The 23,529-nt window shown below is 37.0% G+C and overlaps 1 pseudogene; it reads right to left on the minus strand.

The window, feature by feature from the left end:
- Positions 1 to 1,620: 1,620 nt before the first annotated feature.
- On the minus strand, positions 1,621 to 2,346 carry LOC101446183 (pantothenate kinase 1 pseudogene; annotated as a pseudogene).
- Positions 2,347 to 23,529: the final 21,183 nt, after the last annotated feature.

The raw sequence follows: 23,529 nt of genomic DNA on the forward strand, positions 1-23,529 counted from the left end.
AAGTAAAAAAAAATGACAATATATGTAATGCAATAATACTGGTATTATTAAATAACTATATAGGTACCTGTACCAGAGGTCCTTATTTCTTTATGTGACCTCAGTATACACTTTAGTGTCCATTCCTTTCTCTATGAGGACTTCCCTTAGCAATGTTTGTAGTGTAGGTCTGTGGAAGAAAATCTCCTTCACCTTTTGTTGATATGAAAATACCTTAATCTCTCCCTCATTAATGAAAGCCAGACACACAAGATATAAAATTGTTTCATAATAATTTTCTTTAATCAATTTAAATATTCTGTTCCTTTATCTTCTTGTCTCCACTTTTATTCAAGTGAGATATTGGCACTTGATTTTATTGGTTCTCCTTTATACATACAACTTTGTTTTCTCCTGTAGCTTCCAGAATTGTCCACTGTCCCTTGCATTTGAAAATTTGACTACTGTATATCTGGATATGGTTCCTTTTTTAAAATCCTGATTGGAGTTTTTCAGTCATCTTGAAAGAATACATTCTTTTTTTTTAATTGAACATTGTTTTATTTTAGAAACTGAGATTGAAATACAATTTCAGTTTAAAATATTAACAATGAATAAACCTTAACATTGTTATTTATAAGATACCTTGTTACAAAGCTCCAAGGTACATATGTGTACAAAATAAAAATTATTACCATACCACACCTCAATTCATGATTTCCACCAAATCTTTCAATGTGAAAGTTTATCTACTGAAAGATTTCTACCATATATTAAAAACCTCCTGCACAAGGATTGGTTGCCTTTCATATACTGTGAATAGATGAGGCCATTTCATCATAAAACATTTCAATTCAACATAAACTAACACAAAATAAATCCAACAGAACACTGTATATTAATAATGATAAGACAAAATTGCGTATGATTTTCACATTTGCCAGACTCATTAAATTCATTACACATTCAGAGTCTTCTCCTTGTGGACACTTCTGAGAGGTTTAGAACTCATGCCTAAGGTGATATGGTCAGCACATTGATTAATATGAACAATTACATTAAAGAAAGGTTAGCATTGGTGGTGGGAATAATCATCCAAGAACAAAAATGGAAGAAGGGCTTTCTCTTTTATAAGACATTCAAACAGAAAAACAAGACCTAAAAAATTAAACAAACAAAACATGTTCACAGTAAAACATGCCAGATTTGTAGTTTCATTTGAAACCAACAGGAAACCATGAAACATCATGAAAAATATAAGGAAAGATAAAATTTCCAAGAGTAATTACTAAATGAAGTTAAAATTACCACACTGATCAGTAAAAGAAAAAAAGATTTACATTTTAGGTCCTTCTTTAACTTAGGCAACATTTCAAAGTTAATACCTAAAATTGGTAATTTTAGTCATGCTGCACAAATCTTTTTTGCTTTATAAAATAGGGTATAGAGAAAAACCCTTGTGTTCCCATTTTGTGTCATAAGCATGAAACTCAAGAGTAAAAGATCACCTAGTAGAATTTTAAATTATTTACAAATCCAGCACGCTCAATTGCCATAATGACTTAGCTTCCATTCCCACATTGGCTTTCACATTCTGCAGCAGCAGGTCCTAGTTCTTCTCACAAGAAGCTGTTTCTACTACTACTCATCAGTCATTTTGAAAAGATCCAGCAGTTCCCCAACAACTCCAAAATAACCCTCATGTTCCAAGAACAAAACTTTTAGCTGTCCTTTGGACATATGCTAGCAGCTTCATAGAGGCCATATTGATTCTGAGAAAATTCCCAACAAACTCAGTTCTATCAGTATTCTCATCGAATGCACATATCCAAACAATGGAGCCAATGTTGTTGGTGATGGTAACCAAAGTGGCTTGGGTGAGTTCTTTCTTGCTGATGGATTCTTGCTTTCCTTTATTCCTCAAGTTGCCAGAGCTTAATGCTACAGCAAATCCTTTAAGACCAAATCGTTCACTGTCTCTTCCATAAACATCCTTCACTGGCTTATCCACATTGGTGCCATCACCTTTAGCTGCCATTTCCAGCACTTCTTTAAAGTCCTCACAACCAGGCAGCAAGCATCTAAGGCCTAGGAATGTTCCTCCCCCAAGACTGGTCCCTGTATCTCTTTTTTAGCTATCCTTGGAGTACACTGCTGGAATGCTGACTCCTGAGTCCATGCTAACCAGCAACACAGAGTATGGATGACCAAGGCTGTGTGGTTTTTTTGGACACTGTTTGGGATTTGTGGGATTTTCAAAATGTAGTACAATTGTGGTTTGCCATTGAAGCCAACAGAATCAACGTCAGGCTGGCCGTGAATCAGACAGTACAGTTAATCCAGTTTATGGAGCTACACCTCAGACATGCAGCCTGTTCTTCCTCCCGAGTCCATCCTCCTCTGCAGCCAGCCGGAGTATCTTGGCCAGATTCTTGTTGAGGGGGTGGTGGCAATGGCTGGAGCTCAGGCTGAAGAGGGAAGTCGCCGCCCACGGGACTCCAAATGCAGAGGTACAGCGGGTGGAAGCCATAGTGCAGCAGCCCTTTCATGATTGTGGTGCTGACGGGGGCCCTCCGGGGCATGCAGGGCCAGGCGCTCTGGCTGCTGGCCACTGTGGCCCATGCTTGGGGCTGGTGGAGTGATGCACCGGCTCTAGCATAGGACACCTCACTGGGTGCTGTTCTCTTTTTACCCCCGGATCCTCCCTACTGCTACTGATTTAGCAGCTGCAGAGAGGATTCCAGCGGATGGTGAAACAAGTATATTCTTTGGTTTCATTAAATTGTGAAGTTGTCTGTCATTTCTTTGAATATCCCTTTTGCCCATTTATTCCTTTTCTCTCCTTCTGGGACTCCCAAAATACATATATTGATATGCACGATCATTTTTAAGGTTCTGTTTCCTATTACAAACCCTTATCTGTTAATGCCCCCTCAGCCTGAATCATGCGAGTGGTCATGTCTTTGAGTTAATATAATCTTTTTCTGTCAGCTCGAATCTATTGTTGAAACTCTTTAGGTAATGTTAGGTTTCATTTGTGATCTTCATTTCATTTTTCTGTTGGATTCCTTTTTTTAAAGAATTTATTTCTTTATAGAGATTTTTGTTCAATATTTCCTTGATATCTTTTGTTGTTGTTTTTTTACATGTTTTCACTGATTTTCAGTATAGTGAGGATAAATTTCCTTATACTCTTTTCCCAATATGTCCTAAATCTACCCTCTTCATTAGTGATTTATAAATTTTTAATTTGTTCCTTTTGATAGGTCATCATTTCTGGTTTCTTTGTTTTTCCTGTAATCTTTTGTTTTATAATGTACATTTTATATTTTAATGGATTAATACTGGGATTTAAAACCTGAGCTGCCTATTCTTTAAGCTAGTATCTCACGAGTGGTCTGAGATATATTTCCTTAAGTACCATGAACTAACAAAAACAAACTTATGCAAAATCACCTTTCAATATTTTGCAAGTGTGTTCTGTGTTGCTCCATGTTTTCCTTCAGAGGTTAGCCCTGTTCAATTCTTGGTATCACCTCAGAGAAGGAATACAGAGAGTGGCTCAGCCCATTGTCAGGCACCCAACTGATACCTTGTGACGAGGACTTGAGAGACTAAGGACTTATTTGAAGTTTTTCATCTGTTATTTTATGTTTTTTTATTATTTTTAAAATTTTTTATTCTTTCTATTATTCTCTAACACTAGGTACCTTACTAGCTTAGCAGGCTGCAAGGTGATTTATTGGTGAATATTGGCAGCCTGAGATTGTTCCAAGAGGCTTAAAAGGGAAGCCTGTGTTTCTTGGTTTATTTTTTGTGTTTTGTTTTTTCATTTTTTTTCTTTTCCTTATTTTTTCTCCTTAATTTCTTTATTCCTTTGTTTTCTTTCACTTATCCCTCTTCCTTTGCTTTTCTTATATTCCACCTTTTCTTTTTTGGTCTTCATTTTTAAAATTTTCTTTTCATCTTTCCATTCTTATTCTATTCTTTCTTGTTTCATTTTCTTTTATTCCACATTTTTATTTGTATTACTTTGTATTTTTTAAGATTTTCCCTCTTATGACTTATTTTTTTCCTTTTTCTTTTATGGTTCCTTTTCTATCTTTTTTATTATTACTATTATTCTTTTTCTCTTCTTCAATCTTTTCTTTTCTATGTTCTTAATATTGTTTTTCATGGAAAAAGGGTAAGTACATAGATACAAACTAAATGTAACCAAGTATCAAGAGGAACCATAACACAAAACAAAACAATATAAACTCTAGAGTAGAATGACAAGATAATCACCTGAAAAAAATCATTAAAGTAGCAGATGCCTAGATACCAGCAAAAATTTACAAGCCATACTAAGTAACAGGAAGATGTAGTCCAGTCTAATGAACACTCCAAAAAAGGAGGACACACGGAATATGGAACAATTAATCAAGGGTGTCCAAAGAAATATCATGAACCAACTTAATGAAGTGAAGGAAGAAGTAAGGATATTAAGAATTCACTGATAGAATATACAGAAAAAAATTGTAAATGTACATAAAAACATAACAGATCTGATGATGATGAATGGCACAATGGAAGAAACCAAAATTTGCTAGAAGAACAAAACAGAAGAGTTGAAAATGCTAAGGAAAGAATTAGTGATGTTGAAGAAATTATATCTGAATTCATACAGATAGTAGAACTGATAACTAAAATGTAAAAATTCATCATGGGCTCATGGAATTTAATGACAACATTAAACATAAATACATATATATTATACATATATATATATGTATGTATTTATTTTGTATTGTATCATCCTAGAGGGAGAAAAGAAGGAAAAGGAGGCAAAGGAGTGTTGGGGGAAATAAAGGGTGAAAATTTCCCAACTCCTTTGAGAGACATGGTGCATATATCCAAGCAGTGCCAGCACACTCCAAACAGTATAAATCCTAAGAGACCTACTTTATACATACACTTATCAAAATGTAAAACACTCAAGACAAATAGAAAATACTGAAAGCAGTAAGAGAAAAGAAATCCATCACAAACAATGGAAGTTTGATAAGGTTAAATGCTGATCTCTCATATGAAATCCCGAAGAAAGAAGGAAGTAGTATGACATAGTTTAGTTGCTAAAGGAAAGAAAAAACAAACAACACACCAGGAATTCTGTATCCAACAAAGCTTGCATTTAAAAAAGGAGAGCTTAAAATATTCACAGATAAACAGAAAATAAGAGTTTGTCAACAAGAAACCTGGGCCTCAGGAAATACTAAAGGGTGTTCTACAGGTTGAAAGAAAAAAAAAATAAAGCTGGGGAGAATGTATTGGATGTAAGAATAGAAAAATATATCATTAGTAGGAATAACTATAAAGGTTATATATATATAACTATATATAACTATACTTGGTGGCACGTCCCAGAGACTTAAATCTTTGTCCATTTGTGTGATGGTTGAGCCCTGAATTACAGTGGAGTTATAGCACTTACTCTCTGGTTCATTGGACTCAACCAGGACAGCTAAAGAGGAGGTGATGATGGACAATGTCTATTCCAAGGAACAGAGACTGTCTGCAACAGCAGGCAGGAACATTCCATCCATCTGCCCCATGGGATCTAAGCTCCCTCTGAATTAGAATCTGAGTGGGCAAAATCAGCCCAAAGACCTCAAGATTGTGGAATGAATAACAGACTAAAGTAGACTTTATTAATCTACTATGGAGATACTATTCTAGCAATGGAAGAACTCTTATTGATATCAGTGCAGTCGACACCAGAGGTTCTGATGGATGGGAGAGGGATTAATAGGTGTAATATGGGGGCATTTTGGGGACATTGGATTGGTCCTACCTGACATTGCAGTGATGAATACAAGCCATTGTATATTTTGTCATAACCTAAAAAAAATCTGTGGGAAAGAATGTAAGCTATAATATAAACTGCATCCCATAGTTAGTAGCATGCTTCAATTTGTTTTCATCAATTGTGACAGATGTACTACACTAATGAAGGTGGTTGTTCATGTGGGAAGGTGTGGGAGAGGTAGGGAGTGGGGCATATGGGAATTCCTTATATTATTTATATAACTTTTATGTAATCTAAAACTTCCTTAAAAATAAAAAAATAATAATTTATAAAAGAAAGAATTTTTCATGATGTAATAATCTCCCTGGGGTGGGGTGGGTGGTGGAACACAACTGCCCATAGTGCTGGTGGAAATATAAATTGGTCAACAAACTTCCAAAAGAAAGAGAGAGCTATCTTGACCCTCCCACTTCTAAGAATGTCTGACATATATGGAAATGCTCATGAACACCAGGATGCCATTACAATTTTGTAGACAGCAAAACCTGGAACCAACCTAACTACTCTCTCAATAGATGATTATTTAAATAAAGTATGATCCAGTCATTCAAAGGAGTACTAAATAAACATGAAAAAGAGAATGAGGAGCTCTCAATCTCCAGTATAAATTAAGAGAAGAAAAGACATAGTACAGTGGATAATATATTACTATTTGTGAGAAATGAAATGTACATAGAATATTATTGGAAGGATATATAGGAAACTGGTAGCTCTGACTGATCTTAAAGGGGGAGATAAGGAGAGATAGCAAGAAAGCTCACTTTTAATGTCTGCTTTCTGTACCAGGTGCATGCATTAGCTATTAGGGGGAGGGAGGCATAGAAAAGATGGAAAAAGGGACATTTATTTAGAGGGCAATGGAAATGTTCTTCATGATCTTGCAATGATGGATTCAGGACATGTTAAATTTCATCAAACATTTTATAAAAGTGTATGGTCTAAAGTGTAAATCTTAATGTGAACCATTGACCATGTTTGGTCACTCCATATCAATATTTGTACACCAGTTGTTGCATATGTAACATCCACATGTAGAAAGGTTACTCATACAAGAGGGGTAAAGGTGAGAGGATGTTGGCTACATGGGAGTCCTCTATATCCTGTTTGTGACTTTACTATAACCTAAAACTCCTTTGAAGACAAAAGGAATAAAAAGTTAAAGACTGGGGAAAAATGGCAGAAAATCCCGCTGCACATAAAATATGACATATTACAGTGATGAAAGGCAAAACATCAAAAATGTTTTAAAATATTTTTCATTATTTTTAATAATATCACAAATTTTTTACTTTAATTTTTCTAAATTACTTTGTATGCTATTTCTTATGTTTAAACCTACCATTATAATTTCATTTTCCTAATAGTTGTATTTGGCAATATTCTGTGCTTCATTTTTTAAGAAGTTTTGGATCACAGAAGGGTTACAACTATGGCAGGGGAGGAACATTGGTGTGTGGTGTCAGTGATGGCAGATACATGAGAGGAAACTCACCTAGGCATACATATAAGGCATATAAATGTTTTTAAGGAAGGGAAGTGGATGTGGCTAAACTGATAAAGCTTACACCTACCATATGGGAGGCCCTGGGTTAGATCCCTGGGGACTCTTGGTGAAATACTAAAAAGAGAAAGCATGTTCGCATGACAAGTGCAGTGCCTGCACGACTGCCCATGTGGTGAGCCCATGCCCATGCAAGCACCCACATGGAGAGCCAGTGCCCCAGACAAGTGAGTCATGCAGCAAGATGATGATGCATCAAAAGAGAGAAGGGGAAGTCAAGTTGAAGCCCAGTAGAAACCAGGAACTGTGGTGGCACAGCTGAAAGGGAACTTCTCTCCCATCAGAGGTCTCCAGGATTGAATCCCAGTGAATCTTAGAGGAGAGAAAATGAGAAGAGAAGACAACACACAGCAAAAACAGCAGGATGGGAAGAGGGGAAGGAGGGAAATAAATCTTTAAAAAAAATATGTTTAAGTGTTAATGGGCCATTTCCACAGCAGGTAAAGATTCACAAAACTGAATGAATATTAAATTCCCATCCTGGGGAGTTCAGCCACATTCTCTAATGGAACAACAACAAGCACCCAAGCACAGGGACATTGACTAGTGCCCACTGATGGACCCTTGATATTTATGACTATCCTTATGAACCTTTATACTTGAAGTTGCAATGTAGCCTAGTGTTGTAAGTTGCCTAAGAGTTACCTCCTGAGAGCCTCCCTGTTGCTCAAATGTGGCCTCTCTCTGAGCTAAGAGCCTCCCTGTTGCTCAAATGTGGCCTCTCCCTGAGCTAAGAGCCTCCCTGTTGCTCAAATGTGGCCTCTGAGCTAAACTTGAGATAGAAATGCATTACTTCCCACTCCCCCCTCCCCCCAGCCCAGCATGGGACATGACTCCTGCAGCTGAGCATTCTTGGCACAATAGGATTACTAGCAAACACCAATGAGCAATGCAACTGGAAAAAGACCTTGAATAAAAGGGGGAAGAGTTAAAGACAAATGAGTTTATATGCCTAAGAGACCTCAAAATGAATCAGGAGGTCTTCCCAGAAATAACACTTATCTTCATTTCAGCAGAATCTCATAAACAGCCGAAGTAGACATTACCTTAAACAGTGAGTCGCCAGAGGGCTCTGGAAATACCCAGGTCCTCTGGTCATGGCATATAGCTCCAAACTTTGTGTCTTGTCAGTGGACTCTACTTTGGAATTTGTGATCCCTAGGGTGCAGATATGGTTTCCTCTACACATGCCTCTTCTGTCCTGTTCATTTGAACCTACAGTTGGTGCTGGAGTTGGTAGGTGTACATTCAAGAGACTTGAATCTCTAGGCTGTTCAAGTACCAGCTGGGACTGGAGACTTAGCAGAATTTCAACACCTACTCACCAGTTCATTGGACTCACTCAGGACAACGAATAAGGAGGTAAGGTTGGACAAACACAACACCAAGAGGCTGAGAGAGTCTGCAACTTCAAGCAAGAGAGGCCCATCAATTGGCTATATGGGATTGAATTTCCCTCTCAATTAGAGATGGTGTGGGCATCACCATTCCAGAATCCTCAGGATTGGGGAAATAAAATATGGACTAGAGAGTACTTACAGGTATTTAACTATAAACTTATGATTCTAGCAATAAAAGAAATTATATAATTGATGTGGAAATAGTGGCCACTGGAGGTGCTGAAGTCAAGGAGAGGGACAAAGAGGTGAAATATGGGGGCAATTTCAGGGCTTGAAATTGTCCTGAGTGACATTGCAACAACAGATAAGTGTCATTGTATATATAGTCATAACCTACAGATCTGAGTGGGAGAGAGTATAAACTACAATGTAAACTATAATACATGATTAGTGATAATGCTCCAAAATGTGTTCATCAATTACAATGAGTGTACCACACTAATGAAAGAAGTTGTTAAGGTGAGGAAGGGTAGGAGGTGTGGGGAGTGGGGCATATGGAAATCTCATATATTTTTTATGTAGCTTTTTATGTAATCTAAGTATCTTTTGAATATAAATAAAAACATATTTAAAAAACAAAAAACATCAACCACTACACAAGGGAACCGAGAGTACTACAGCTCCAAGCAGGAGAATCACATCCATCAACCATGTGGGATCTAAGCCCCCTCTTGATATAGAGGTGGAGTGAACATCACCATCCCAGGGTCCACAGGATGGAGGAACAAAATATGGATTAAAGTGGACTTATTGGTACTCTACCATACAATTATTGTGACTAGTAAGGAAGAAACTGTAGCACTGATATGGAGAAAGTGGCCATGGTAATTGCTGAGAGTAGGCAGAGGGAAGAAGAGATGTGATGTGGGGACATTTTTGGGACTTGGGATTGTCCTAAATGATATTGCAGGGACAGAGACTGGACATTATATATCCTGCCATAAACCATTGAAAGTACTGGGGGAGAGTGTATACGACAATGAAAACTGTAATCCATGCAGTGCAGCAGTTCTCCAAAACATATTCATGAAATGCAATGAATGTGCCACATTGATGAAAGAAGCTGTAGATGTGGGAGGAGTGGGGGCGTGGGGCATGGGGTATATGGGAAACTCATATTTTTTAATATAACATTTTTTGTGATCTATGTACTTTCAAAAAAATTAAAAAATAAAAAAGGAAAGAAATGTAAGAAAAAAAATGCGCACAGACACAAAAGAAATGGTAGTTTCTTCTCATCCAAGTAAATGTTTCTAAGGCACACAAAACTGTGGGACTATCATGTGGATTCAATATTTGCCAACACATCTGTTTTATCTGTTTTGATGAAGAAAGGAGCTCTACATGTCACCCTGAGTAGTGGATATCTTCGTTACCTTGAATAAGCAATAAAGACCCTGCCAATTGTCCTAAAAGAAGTTTTGCCTAATAATATGGAAGTCATCAATTTCTCCAGATGAAGGAATTTGACTCATTGGCATTCAAAGTGATTTCATCAAGAAAGGGAAGCAGAATATAAAGTCATTCACGGGAATTCCCTCATAAACTAATTTCATAGGGAAAATCATTTATTGTTTGATAAATTTTATCACATGAAAAAGGTAAGGTGTTTTTTGTTTTCTTCTGATTTTTGTTTTCAGCTTAAGATCCTGAGGTTGCCGTTTTGAAAGTGACTGAAACAAACAAACAAACAAAAACAACAACAACAACTCCCTGACACCTTTTGACCAAGTTGTCACTGTGGGAGAGGAGATTGAGAACAAACAAATATGAATAGTCTTCCCCACACTGGAGGTCATTCTTCTGGCTCCTTTCAAATGTGATGAAACTTGTTGATTTCTTAAGAGGCAGACATTTACACACACCTGGAAACACTGCAGAATTTCTCTAAAGATTATATTTGTTTAATCTTAAAATTGGAATGTGGTTTTTTTTAATGCTCATCTCCATTTCCCCCCATATGGCTCCCTCATCTGATTACTCATTGTTTTTTTCTCATTCTTTGCACTCATTGTCTGCTCATTGTCTGTTTTTTTATAGAATGCACTGGGAACTGAACCTGAGACCTCCCATATGAGAAGCAGGTGCTCAACTGCTTAATACACATCTGCTCCCTGCTCATTTGCTTCTTTTCTTTATTTTTTAATTATCTTTTTTAAAGTTAATAGATCACACAGAGTCTTACACTAAAAAACACAAAACGTTCCCATATAACCCATTCCCCATCCCCCACATCCATCATTTTTGTAAATTATATTTTTGAAGATATACTTCACAAAAAAAGTTACATTAAAAATATAAGAGGTTCCCATATACCTGCCAATCCCCACCCTACTCCTCCCACATCAACAAAATCCTTCACTATGGCACATTCATCACACTCAGTGAACACATGTTGGAGTACTGCTTAACCACATGAATAATAGTTTACCCTGTAGTTCACATTCTCCCCCAGTATATTCAGTGGGTTATGGCAGGATATATAATGTCGAGCGTCTGTCCCTGCAATGTCATTTAGGACAACACCAAGTCCTTAAAATGACCCCACATCACATTTCTTCTTCCCTCTCCCTGCTCTCAGTAACTACCATGGCTGCTTTCTCCACATCAATGCTACAATTTCTTGCATTACTTGTCACAATAGTTGTATAGTGGAATATCAGTAAGCCAACTCTAATCCATAATTTATTCCTCCATCCTGTGGACACTAGGATGTTGATGTCCACTCCATCTCTATATCAAGAGTGGGCTTAGATTCCACATGGATGATGGATGAAATTCTTTTGATTGCAGTTGTAGGCATTCTCATTTACCTGTTGTAGTGGTTGCTCATCTTCACCTCCCTGTTAGCTGACCTGGGTAAGTCCAAAGAACCAGAGAGTAGGAGTTGAAACTCTGCTGAGGCTCAGGGTCCAGCTGGCACATGGACAGTTGAGAGATTCAAGCCCCCTGAGTATACACCAAACCTAGGGCCAACCACAGTTTCAGTAAAAGTGACAAAGAGGCAAGTGTAGAAAGGACACATTTGAGTCCAGCTCCATCACACTTAGGAGCACAATTTCCAAAGTAGAGCCCACTGACATGGCACAAAACTCCAAATCCATCTGCCGTGACCATATACCCTGTAGGTCTCAGTAGCACTCAGGAGAACCAGTGCCTATGGTTGTATCTACTTTGGCTGTTGCTGGGGTCCTGCAGAGGTGTGCATAAGTATGATCAATTTGATGACCTCCTGACTATTTTTTGAAGACTCATAGCCATATAAATTCATTTGTCTTTGACATTGCCCCTTTACTCAAGGTCAAAATTAACACTTTTATTCTAGGTCTTTTTCTAGTTGCATCACCAGTTAGTGATTGGTAGTAACCCCTTGGCACCAGGGAGGCTCACCACTGAGAGTCATGTCCTATGCTGGGGGGAAGGTAATGTATTTACATGCTGAGTTTGGCTTAGAGAGTGGCCACATTTGAGCAACATGGAGGCTCTCAGGAGGTAACTGTTAGTCACTCTGCAGCTCTAGGCCCAGTTTGTATTTGAGGCACACAGGCTTATAATCATAGCCATCAGTAACAAGGGCTCATTGTTGGACCATCCTTCTTTGTTGATTTTTGTGATTGCACTTGGGGGATTGTTGCTGTTACATTGGGGAATGTGACAGAGCTCCCCTGGGTAGGAATTTAGCACTTCCTCAGTAGTCATTTGTAACTGTAACTATTATAAAAATACCCAACATATATCAGAACATTTTTATGTGCCCCATATACATGCCATAGAGAACTCCCTCTCAAACATGTGCCCCCAGCGATAACACCCCACACCAGCGTTCCTCCCCTGCCATAATTGAACTTATCTGTGGTCCAAAACTTCTTCGACAATGAAGCCTAATATATTGCCAAATTCAATTAATAGAAAAATGAAATATAGTGATGGTCTAAATATTAGAAATAGAATATCTACTAATTTAGAAATACTAAAATAATGTAAAAATAAATTGGCTTATTAAAAGTGACAAATATTATAAAGCTTTCTTTTTAATATTTTGCCTTTCATTACTGCAATCGGTGTTGCTCTGTATGTACAATGACAAGTCACTTTCATTTCTTCCTCAGTGTCTACATTCTTTTTTTTTCTTCTAATTTTTAATTTTGTCTTCAAAAAAGTTTTAAATCACAGTAATTCATATATACAATATAGAATTTAGGGGCCTTCCATATATCCAAAGTCAAACCCTTTTCCCCCTTCCCCAGCCATGATACTTTTACATGTTCATGTTATATTTGCTGCAACTGATGTACAGATTTTGAAACATAGCTACCAAACATGGTTCCATTTTGGTTTACATTATGGTATATATTTTAGACTGTGCAATTTTCTAAAATTTTAGTTTCCTTTTGTTTTACATGATGGTTTACATTTTAGCTTATAGACTTTTATACAGTTTTGATGTAAGTTAACATGTCCTATATCTATCATTGCATGATCTTTTGGAACACTTCAATTGCCCCCAGTTACCCTGCTTCATCTATTCTATATCTCTGTCCCCCTCCCCTCAGGGCCCACAGTGACAATCTTCACTACTTGAAGGACCAGATTTACAGATACTTGCAACAATGTTGATGGCTTGTCATACTACACTGCCCTATACCATTGTGAGTCACCAATTCTTTCGAGGGATACAATTTCCTCTGTTGGAGAACATCAGGTCTTTCCAGGATGGGGTACACCTTCACACTCATTGTATCGGTCTCCAACCAATGATATTACACACTACAACAAAATGAGCACTCACACCTCCCTAGAAGCCTGCCTGTATGAAAGATGGCTTCCCCATAAGCACCTTAAACATGTAATCCTTCCTTACTATATTTTCTAAAGAGTTTTCCCAAAATTATAGTTTCAACCATATACCTGACAATCTCCCATATTCAAATGTTCTCCCCAGATTTCCCACCAGCTCTTTGGGCCATCAGAATCATTCTCCAAACCCTAGCCCCCTCAAGCCCACAAAGCCCCACCCAAAGGTATCCCTATGCCCCCATCTTATCCCTTCCCTGTACAAATACCTCCAGCTCATCATAGATTTCACCCATATAGGCATCAGATTGCAACCTTCCTCTCCCTCCCCACCCCCGCCAAATTCCTTTAAGCCTATCTTCTAACCTCTATCTCTCTGACACAGCTTGGTTTTCTAATTGCATATCAGAGAGGTGATGTGTATTTGTCCTTTAATACCTGAATTGCTTCACTCAACATAAGTTCCTCAAGTTTAACTCATGTTATCACATCTGTTTGTACTGTATTCCTTCTTATAGCTGAGTAGTATTCCATTGTATGTATATAACACATTTTATTTATCCATTCATCTGTTGATTGGTATTTGGATTGATTCCAACCTTCGACAATGAACTGCTATGAACATTGTTGTGCATATATCTGTGTCCTTATTTTCTGTTCTTCTGGGTTTATACCCAGTAGTGGAATTGCTGGGTCATATGGCAAATCTATAGCTAGCCTTTTGAGAAACTGTTAAACTGTCCTCCAGAATGGCTGGATCCTTCTGCATTCCCAACAGCAGTGGATGAGTGTTTCCATTCCTCCACATCCTCTCCAGCACTTGTAGCCTTTTTTTGTTTTGTTTTGTTTTTAATATCTGCTAGTTTTATGGGATTAAGTTTGTATCTCATTGTGGTTTGGTTTTGCATTTCCCTAATAGCTAGTGACTTTGAGCAATTTTTCATGTGCTTTTTAGCCACTTTTATTTCTTCTTTGGAGAAGCATCTGATCAAATCTTTTGCCCATTTTTTAAATAGGTTGTCTTTTTATTTTTGAGATATATTTTCTTATATGCAGGATATAAGTCTCCTATCAGATATATGTTTACCAAATATTATCTCCCATTAAGTAGGCTCTCTTTTCTTTTTCTCAAAAAACTCCTTTGATGTGCAAAAGGCTTTAATTTTGAGGAAGTCTCATTTGTCTATTGTTCTTTTGCTGCTTGTGCTTTGAATGTGAAGTTCATGAAGCCATTTCCTATTACAAGTTCCTGTATATGCTTCCCTACATTGCTTTCCAAGGTCTTTATGGTTGTGCCTCTTATATTTAGGTATTTGATCCATCTTGAGCTGATTTTTTTATAAGGTGTGAGTTGGTAATCCTCTTTCATTCTTTAACATGTGGATATCCAGTTCTCCAGGCACCATTTGTTGAAGAGGCCATTCTCTCCCAGTTGAGTGGGTTTGGTGACCTTGTTGAAAATCATATTACTGTATATATGAGGCTCTATATCAGAATTCTCAATTCGGTTCCATTGTTCAGAGTGTCTATCCTTGTGCCAATATCATGTCATTATCACTACTGTAGCTTTGTAGTATGATTTGAATTCAGGTAGTGTGATTCCTCCAGTTTCATTTTTCTTTTTCAATATGTCTTTCGCTATTTGGGGCCTCTTTCCTTTCCAAATCAATTCCATAGCTAGTTTTTCTAGTTCATTAAAGAATGTTGTGTTGATTTTTATTGGGATTGCACTGAATCTGCAGATCAGTTTTGGTAGGATAGACATCTTAATAATATTTAGTCTTCTTATCCATGAACAGGGTATATTCTTCCATTTATTTAGGTCTTCTGAAATTTCCTTGAACAGTGTTGTGTAGTTTTCTGTGTATAAGTCTTTACTTCTTTAATTAAATTTATTCCTTGGTATTTCATTTATTTATTTATTTAAGTATTTATTTATGTAGTTATGTATTTATTTATTATTGTAAATGGTATTTGCTTTTTTATTTCCACCTGAGATTGCTCATCATCAGTGTACAGAAGTGCTACTGATTTTGCACACTGATCTTATAACCTGAACTTTCACTGAACTCATTTATAAGTTCTAGAAGCTTTGTTGTAGACTTCTCAGGGCTTTCAATTATAGGATCATGTCATCTGCAAATAGTGAAATTTTGACTTCTTCCTTTCCAATTTTGATTCCTTTTATATCTGGTTCTGGCCTCAATGCTCTAGGATATACTTCTAACACAATGTTGATTAGAAGAGGTAATAGTGGGCATCCTTGTCTTGTTTCTAAACTTAGAGGGAAATATTTTAGGATTTCACTATTGTAAATGATGTTAGTTATGGGTTTTTCATATATACCCTTTATCATGTTCAGAAAGTCTCCTTCAATGCCTATCTTTTGCAGTGTTTTATCAAGAAAGTGCTGTATTATGTCAAATGCTTTTTCTGCATCTATAGATATGATCATGTGATTTTTTTCTTCAATCTGTTTATGTGGTATATAACATTAATTGATTTTCTTGTGTTGAACCATCCTTGCATACCAGAAATGAAACCCACTTGGTCATGGTGTATGATTCGTTTAAAGTATTGTTGAATATGATTAGCAAGTATTTTGTTGAGGATTTTTGCATCAAGGCTTATTAGAGAGATTGGTCCATAATTTCCTTTCGTGTGGTGTCTTTGTTTGGCTTTGTTATTAGGGTAATGTTGGCATCATAAAATGAGTTAGGCAATTCTTTCTATTTTGATTTTTGGAGGAGTTTAAGCAAGATTGGTGTTGGTTCTTTCTGGAATGTTTGGTAGAATTCCCCTGTGAAACCTTCTAGCCCAGGGCTCTTCTTAGTTGGGAGGTTTTTAATTGATTCTCTTTCTTTACTTGTGGTTGGTTCATTGAGATTATCAATTTCTTCTTTCTTCAATATAGGCTGCATAAGTGTTTCGAGGATTTTTTCCATTTCCTCTAAATTTTCCTTCTTGTTGGAACATAGTTTTTCAAAGTATCCTCTTATGATAGTCTTTATTTCTGTAGGGTCAGTGGCGATATTCCCTTTCTCATTTTTAATTTTGTGTATTTGAATCTTCTCTCTTTTTTTCTTTGTTAGTCTACCTAAAGTATTGTCTGTTTTATTGATCTTCTCAAAGAACCAGCTCTTGGTTTTATTTTATTTTATTTTTTGAGAGCATTCCTATTTTCTATTTTATTTAGTTCTGTTCTAATCTTTGTTATTTCTTTCTTCTTTCTTTGGTGCTAGTTTGTTGTTGTTTTACTAATTACTCCAAGTGTGCAGTTAGTTCTTCAATTTTAGCTCTTTCTTCATTTTTGAAGTATGAATTTATGGCTATGAATTTCCCTCTCAGTACAGCTTTTGCTTTATCCAATAAGTTTTGATATGTTGTGTTATCTTTTTCATTAATTTCAAGGAAGTTATTGATTTCTGTTCTGATTTCTTCCTTGATGCAGTTTTTCTTAGAGTGTGTTCTTTAAACTCTGTATCTTGGTGCCAAATCTGGGCAATGGTCCTTGCAGATTTCCAACTTCATTCCACTGTGGCAAGACAAATTATTTTGTATGATTTCAATCTTTCTGAATTCATTGAGACTTTTTTTGTGGCCTGGCATGTGATCTGTCTTGGAGAATGATTCATGTGCACTTGAGAAGAAAGTGTATCTTGCTATTTTGGGGTGTAATGTTCTGTATATATCTATTAGGTCCAGATCCTCTAATATAATGTCCAAAGCCTTTGTTTCTTTATTGATTCTCTTTTGAGATATTCTTTCCAATGTCAATATTAAATTCCCCCACTATAATTGTAGGAGCATCTATTCCTTCACTTAGTTTTTATGGTGTTTTCCTCATGCATTCAGAGGTGCCCTTGTTAGGGGCATAAATGTTTATGATTGTTCTTTCTTCTTGAAAGATTATCCCTTTCACTAATAAGTAGTGTCCATCTTTGTCTCTCAGAATAATTTTGTATTTATAGTCCATTTTGTCTGATATTAATATAGATACTCCTCTCCTTTTTCAGTTATGTATGCCTGTAAGATTTTTTTCAGCCATTCATTTTCAATCTCCTTGAAACCCTGTGTCTAAGATATGTTTCTTGTAGATAGCATATCAATGGGTCATGTTTATCCAGCCTTTCAATCTGTTTCTCTTAACAGGTGAGTTTAATCCATCGACATTCAGTGTTTCAAGGAATTACTTATATTAACAATATTTCCTTTGGATTTGTATTCATTATATGTTGTTTGATTTTTTTTTCTTTTTTGTCATTTTAGTTGTTCTTACACTCTCCTCCACTCTGTCTCTCTTGTGTTTTTCTTTCCTCCTGCAGAACTCCCTTTAGTATTTCTTGAAGGGCAGGTTTCTTTTTGGCATACTCTCTTAATTTCTGTTTATCTATGAATATTTTGAACTCTATCATTTTTGAATGCTAGCTTTGCTGGATAGAATATTCTCGGTTGGAAATTCTTTTCTTTTAGCACCTTGGCTATGTCATACTACTACCATATTTCCTCCATGGTTTCAGATGAGAAATCAGCACTTATTCGTATGGAACCTCCCTTGTATATGATGGTTCTCTTTTCTCTTGCTGCTTTTAGTATTTTCTAATGTCTTGAGCATTGAGTAATTTGACAAGTATATGTTTTGTTGTAGGCCTGTTGGGATTTATGTTGTTTGGGGTGTGTTGTGCTTACTGGACATGTATATGCATCTCAATTGGTTTGGGAAATTTTCAGCCTGTATTTCCTCCAAAACCCTTCTGTCCCCTTTCATGTCTCTTCTCCTTCTGGGATGCCCATAATACATATGTTTATGTATTTTGCATTGTCATTCAGGTCTCTAATTCCCTGCAGGATTTTTTCCATCTTTTTATCAATCAGTTCTACTATCTCTTTGATTTCAAATGTACTGTTTTCAACATCACTAATTCTTTCCTCTGCCTCTTCAAATCTGCTGTTATTTGCTGAGTGTGTTTTTTATTTCTTGCATTTTGCTGTTCATCCCCATCATATCTGTGATCTTTTTGCATGTGATTACAATTTTTTCTGTATGCTCTTCAAGTATTTTCTTAATATCCTTAATCTCTTCCTCCACTTCATCAAATTCATCCATGATATATGTTTTGAGACCTTTAATTAGTTGTTCAGTGTTCCACTCCTCTTCCTGGTTTTTAGTTTGCTCATTGGATTGGGCCATGTTTTTCTGATTATTGGTGTGGTTTGTAATTTTTTGTTGCTGTCTGGTCATCATTATATCTTAATGGGTTTATTCAGGTGATTAGTTTCTTTGTCTAGTCTTGGGTTTAATTAGTTGCTGTTTTGTATGCATTTTGTCTTCTCTTTGTCACTTTGTTCTTCTTGTTCTATTTCCTTGTTGTTGGCTTGAGCAAGCACGAATTTTGTTGCAGTCTCTCCTGATTGACATCCAGATGCCTCCTACACTGTAGGTTTCCAAAACAGCCCATTCCGGCAGGATTCCATCCCCACTCAGCTGTTTCTTTTCAGGAGAGATCCCTGCTCATTTGTTTTTGCTCATTTTTTGCTCCTTGTTTTTTTTTTTTTTTTGGTCTGCTCTTGTTTTGATCATTGTGTGCTTGTTGTTTTTACTTGATATCTGCTTATTGTTACTTTGTCTTCTTTAGGAGGCACTAGGATCTGAGCCTGATACCTCCTTTGTGGGAGTTGGGTGCTCAACTGCTTGAGCTACATCCATTCCCTGGAATGTAGATTTTTATACTTTTTCTCAGAGACATATGCAGGTTGATGATGCAGACTTAGCAAGATCACCAAATTCACTGACGTGAGGACAGACTAAATGATGGAGATATATCAAATTCAAGAATCCTAGAGAAATCCAGTGTTCCTATCCATATACTACAACATACTTTTGTTAACCAGGTTTTCTTCCATGTGTTGCTATTAAAGTTAAAAGTCAAAATTGACAGAATGTCAAAAATGGCATAGCCATATAAAAGACTACCCAAAACAATAACAGTCTTCTCATTGAAAGAATGAGAGGAAAATTTTCTGTACATTTTTTTCTATGTGAAGGAAATCAACTGCTAATTCAACAAAATATGTACCAAAAATTGATGAGAGAAGAGGGTGTGGCTCAAGCATTGGAGCACCTGCTTCTCACATGTTAGGTCCTGGGTTTGGTTGCTGGTCCCTTCTATAAACAAAAAAATAAAAATAATAATGAGTAAACAAATGAAATAACCAACTCAGGGGACTCAATGTGGCTCAGTGATTAAGCATTGGCTTCCCATATATGAGGTCCCAGACTCAATCCCCAGTCCCAGTTCCTCAAAAAAATATACAAAAGTATAATAGCTATTCACTATTGTGTTATTTATAATAGAGAAAATAAGTTAAGATTGCCCCTGGGACCACCTAATGGTAGTCAGTCCAGGATTAGGAAAATAATTTAAGAAGTTCAGGAAAATAACCAGTTAAAAATACCATATAAAGCATTGAAAATGTTTCTGAACATTTGGACAAATGTTTCTGATATGGTATCAAGAGTAAGCAGCAGCTTCCCCTAAGAGAGCACTCTGATTAGAACTGTAAAAATATTTATAGATCAAAAGATTTAAAATGTGTGAACAAGTTTTCAGGTGATGGTAATATTATTGTGGGTGATTAATAAAAATATTGCTATTGCAATGATATTCTAATTAATTAAAACATTTTTATTTCATTGTCTTTTTTAAAAAAAGATAAATAGATCACATAAAACATTACATTAAAAAACATAAGAAGTTTCCATGTACCCCATTTCCCACCCCACCCCTGCTCCTCCCACATCAATATTCCCTTTCATCACTAAGGCACATTTGGTTAATGCACCCTGGAGGACTGTCACACTGCATGGACCATAGTTTACATTGTAGTTCACACTCTCCTCCAGTCCATCAAGTGGGTCTTGGCAGGATATATAATGTCCTGGTATGTGTCCCTGCAACATCATTTAGGACAAATCCAAGTCCCAAAAATGCCCCATATCACACCTCTTCCTCCCTCTCCCTGCCCTCAGCCACTCCCATGGCCACTGTCTCTGTATCAATGATAGAATTTCTTCTGTTGCTAGAGTCACAACAGTTCTATAGTAGAATACCAGCAAGTCTAATCCAATCCATATTATATTCCTCCATCCTGTGGACCCTGGGATGGCAATGTCAACTCCACTTTTAAATAAAGAAGGGGAGTAGATCCCACATGGCTATTGAATGTGATTCTCCTACTTGCAGTTGTAAACACTCTCAGTTCCCTGGTGTGGTGCTTGACCATTCTCACCTCTCCATCACCTGACCTGGGTAAGTCCAATGAACCAGAGAGTAGGTGTTGCAACTCTGCTGAGGCTCAGGACATGGCTAGAACATGGACATTTGAGAGATTCAGTCTCCTGAGCAAACCTCAGTACCAATCACAGATTCAATAAAATGACAGAAGAGGCATGTATTGAGATGTCACATCTGAGTCCAACTCCATTACAATCAGTAACACAAATTCTAAGGTAGGGTTCCCTGGTAAGGCAATGAGCTCCAGAGCTGTAGAACCTGTGTGTCTCCATAGGCCTCAGGAGCACAAGTACCTGGGATTGTATCTACTTTGGCTGTTTCTGGGATCCTGCTGAGACATGCATATTTGTGACCCATGATGATCACCCAACTCATTTTGAAGTCTCTTTGCCATATAAACTCATTTGACTTCACCATTTTCCCCTTTTATTCAAGGTTTTTTCTAGTTGCATCACCAGCTGGTGATGGTAGTAATCCCTAAGTGATAGGAAGGCTCATCCCCAGGAAATATGTCCCATGCTGGGGGGAAGGTAATGCACTTACATGCTGAGTTTGGCTTAGAGAGTGGCCACATTTGAGCAATATGGAGGCTCTCAGGAGGTAACTCTTAGGCACCCTGCTGTTCTAGGCCTAGTTTAAATTTCAAGCACACAGCCTCATAAGCATAGTTCTCAGTATTAAAGGCCCATCACTGGACCATCCTTCTTCATTGGTCTTTGCCCTTGTAGTTATAGGATAATTGCTGTTCCTTTGGGGAATGTGACAAAGTTCCCATGATGGGAACTTAGCACTCCCTCAGTTGTCATGCATAACTCTATCTACTATGACAATATCCAATGAACATCACAACATATCTAGATACCCTATACACATGTCATGGAAAATTCCCTTCCATCCATGCATTGGGGACAATCAATGATACCCCACACCAGTGCTCCTCTTCTGCCATAGTTATACCCATCTGTGATCCAAAACTTCCTCAAAAATGAAGTGTAATGTATTGTCAAATTTAATTATTTAGAAAAGGAAACAGGTTTAAATATTAGAAATAGAATACACAATAATTTAGGAAAACTAAAACAAATTAAAACATAAATTGGGGTATTAAAAATGAAAAATATTATATAAATTTGTTTTTGACATTTTGCCTTTCATCACAGTACTAGGTGTTGCCTTGCATGTACAGTGGCAAGGCAATCTCTTCCATTCCTTCCTCAGTGTCTGCATCCCATTTTTATTTTTATTTTTTATTTTGTCTTCTAAAAAGTTTGAGGTCACAGTTAAGTCACATATACAGTATAGGGGGCTCCCATATACTCAACATCAAACCCTTTTCCCACTTGCCCAGCAATGATCTTTTTACATGTGGATGTTATATTTGCTATAACTAATATACAGATACTGAAACATAGCTACTAACCATGGTTCGATTATGGCTTATGTTATGTTTCATATTTTAAACTGTATACTTTTCTAAATTTTTGGTTACATTATGATTTACATTTTAGAATATACACTTTTATAAATGTTTTGTGAAATTTAGCTTAGCTTATATCCATCACTGCACATTCTTGTGGCACATTTCCATTGTCCCTCAGTTACCCCCTCTTCAATCTATTCTATTCCTCTCTCCCCCTCCACTCAAGGCCCACAGTGACAACCAAGCTTCATTGCTTGATGGCAAGATTCATAGATATGTACAACAATGCTGAGGATTTGACACTCTAGTTTGTCTTCCCCCATTTGGAGCCACACATGCTCTCAAGAGACATGCTCTCCTCTGTTTGAGAATACCAGGTCTCCCCAGGAAGGCAGTACAACACGTTCCCACCCATTGTATGTGTCTCCACCCACTGATATAACCCAATATGATAAGATCAGTCCACACACACTCCCTAGAAGCCTGCTCCAGGTGCACCCTGTGCCACATGCTCTCCATCAAACATCTTAAACAAGTAACCCTTCCCTATGATATTTTCTAAAGTTTTCTCAACATTATCATTTCCACCATGTACCTGACAGTCTCCCATGTTCACCCACTCCTCCCAAACCCTTCCCCCAATTTTATGGACCATCTGACCCATGCTCCCAACCTTAATCTCCCTCAAGTCTGCAAAGTCCCACCCAGTAGTATCCCTATGCCCCCATCTTATCCCTTCCCTGCACAGCTACTTACCTTCACCTTATCATAGATTTCACCCATGTGGCCATCAGCTCATAACCTTCCTCTCCCCCCTTATTTCCTGTAAGCCTATTGTCCAGTCTCTAGCTCCAGAGGCACCTTGAATTGCTTAATTCATGTCAGAGGGGTCATGTAGTATTTGTCCTTCAATGCCTGGCTTGTTTCACTCAACATAACGTCCTCAAGATGCAGCCATGTTATCCCAAGTGTTAATATTGTATGCTTTCTTACAGCTGAGGAGTATTTCATTGTATATATATACAATATTTTGTTTATCCATTCATCTGTTGATTGGCATTTAGGGTGTTTCCAACTTTTGGCAATGGTGAATAATGTCACTATGAACATTGGCGTACATATATCAGTTTGATTGACAATGTTTCATCTATTAAATTAATAACAATTTTAAAAATGTATTACTTAGCCTATCAGGCATTATCTTAAATCTTTTATAGGCATATAATTTCATA

The sequence above is a fragment of the Dasypus novemcinctus genome, chromosome 19, assembly GCF_030445035.2.
Source record: "Dasypus novemcinctus isolate mDasNov1 chromosome 19, mDasNov1.1.hap2, whole genome shotgun sequence".
NCBI lineage: Eukaryota > Metazoa > Chordata > Mammalia > Cingulata > Dasypodidae > Dasypus > Dasypus novemcinctus.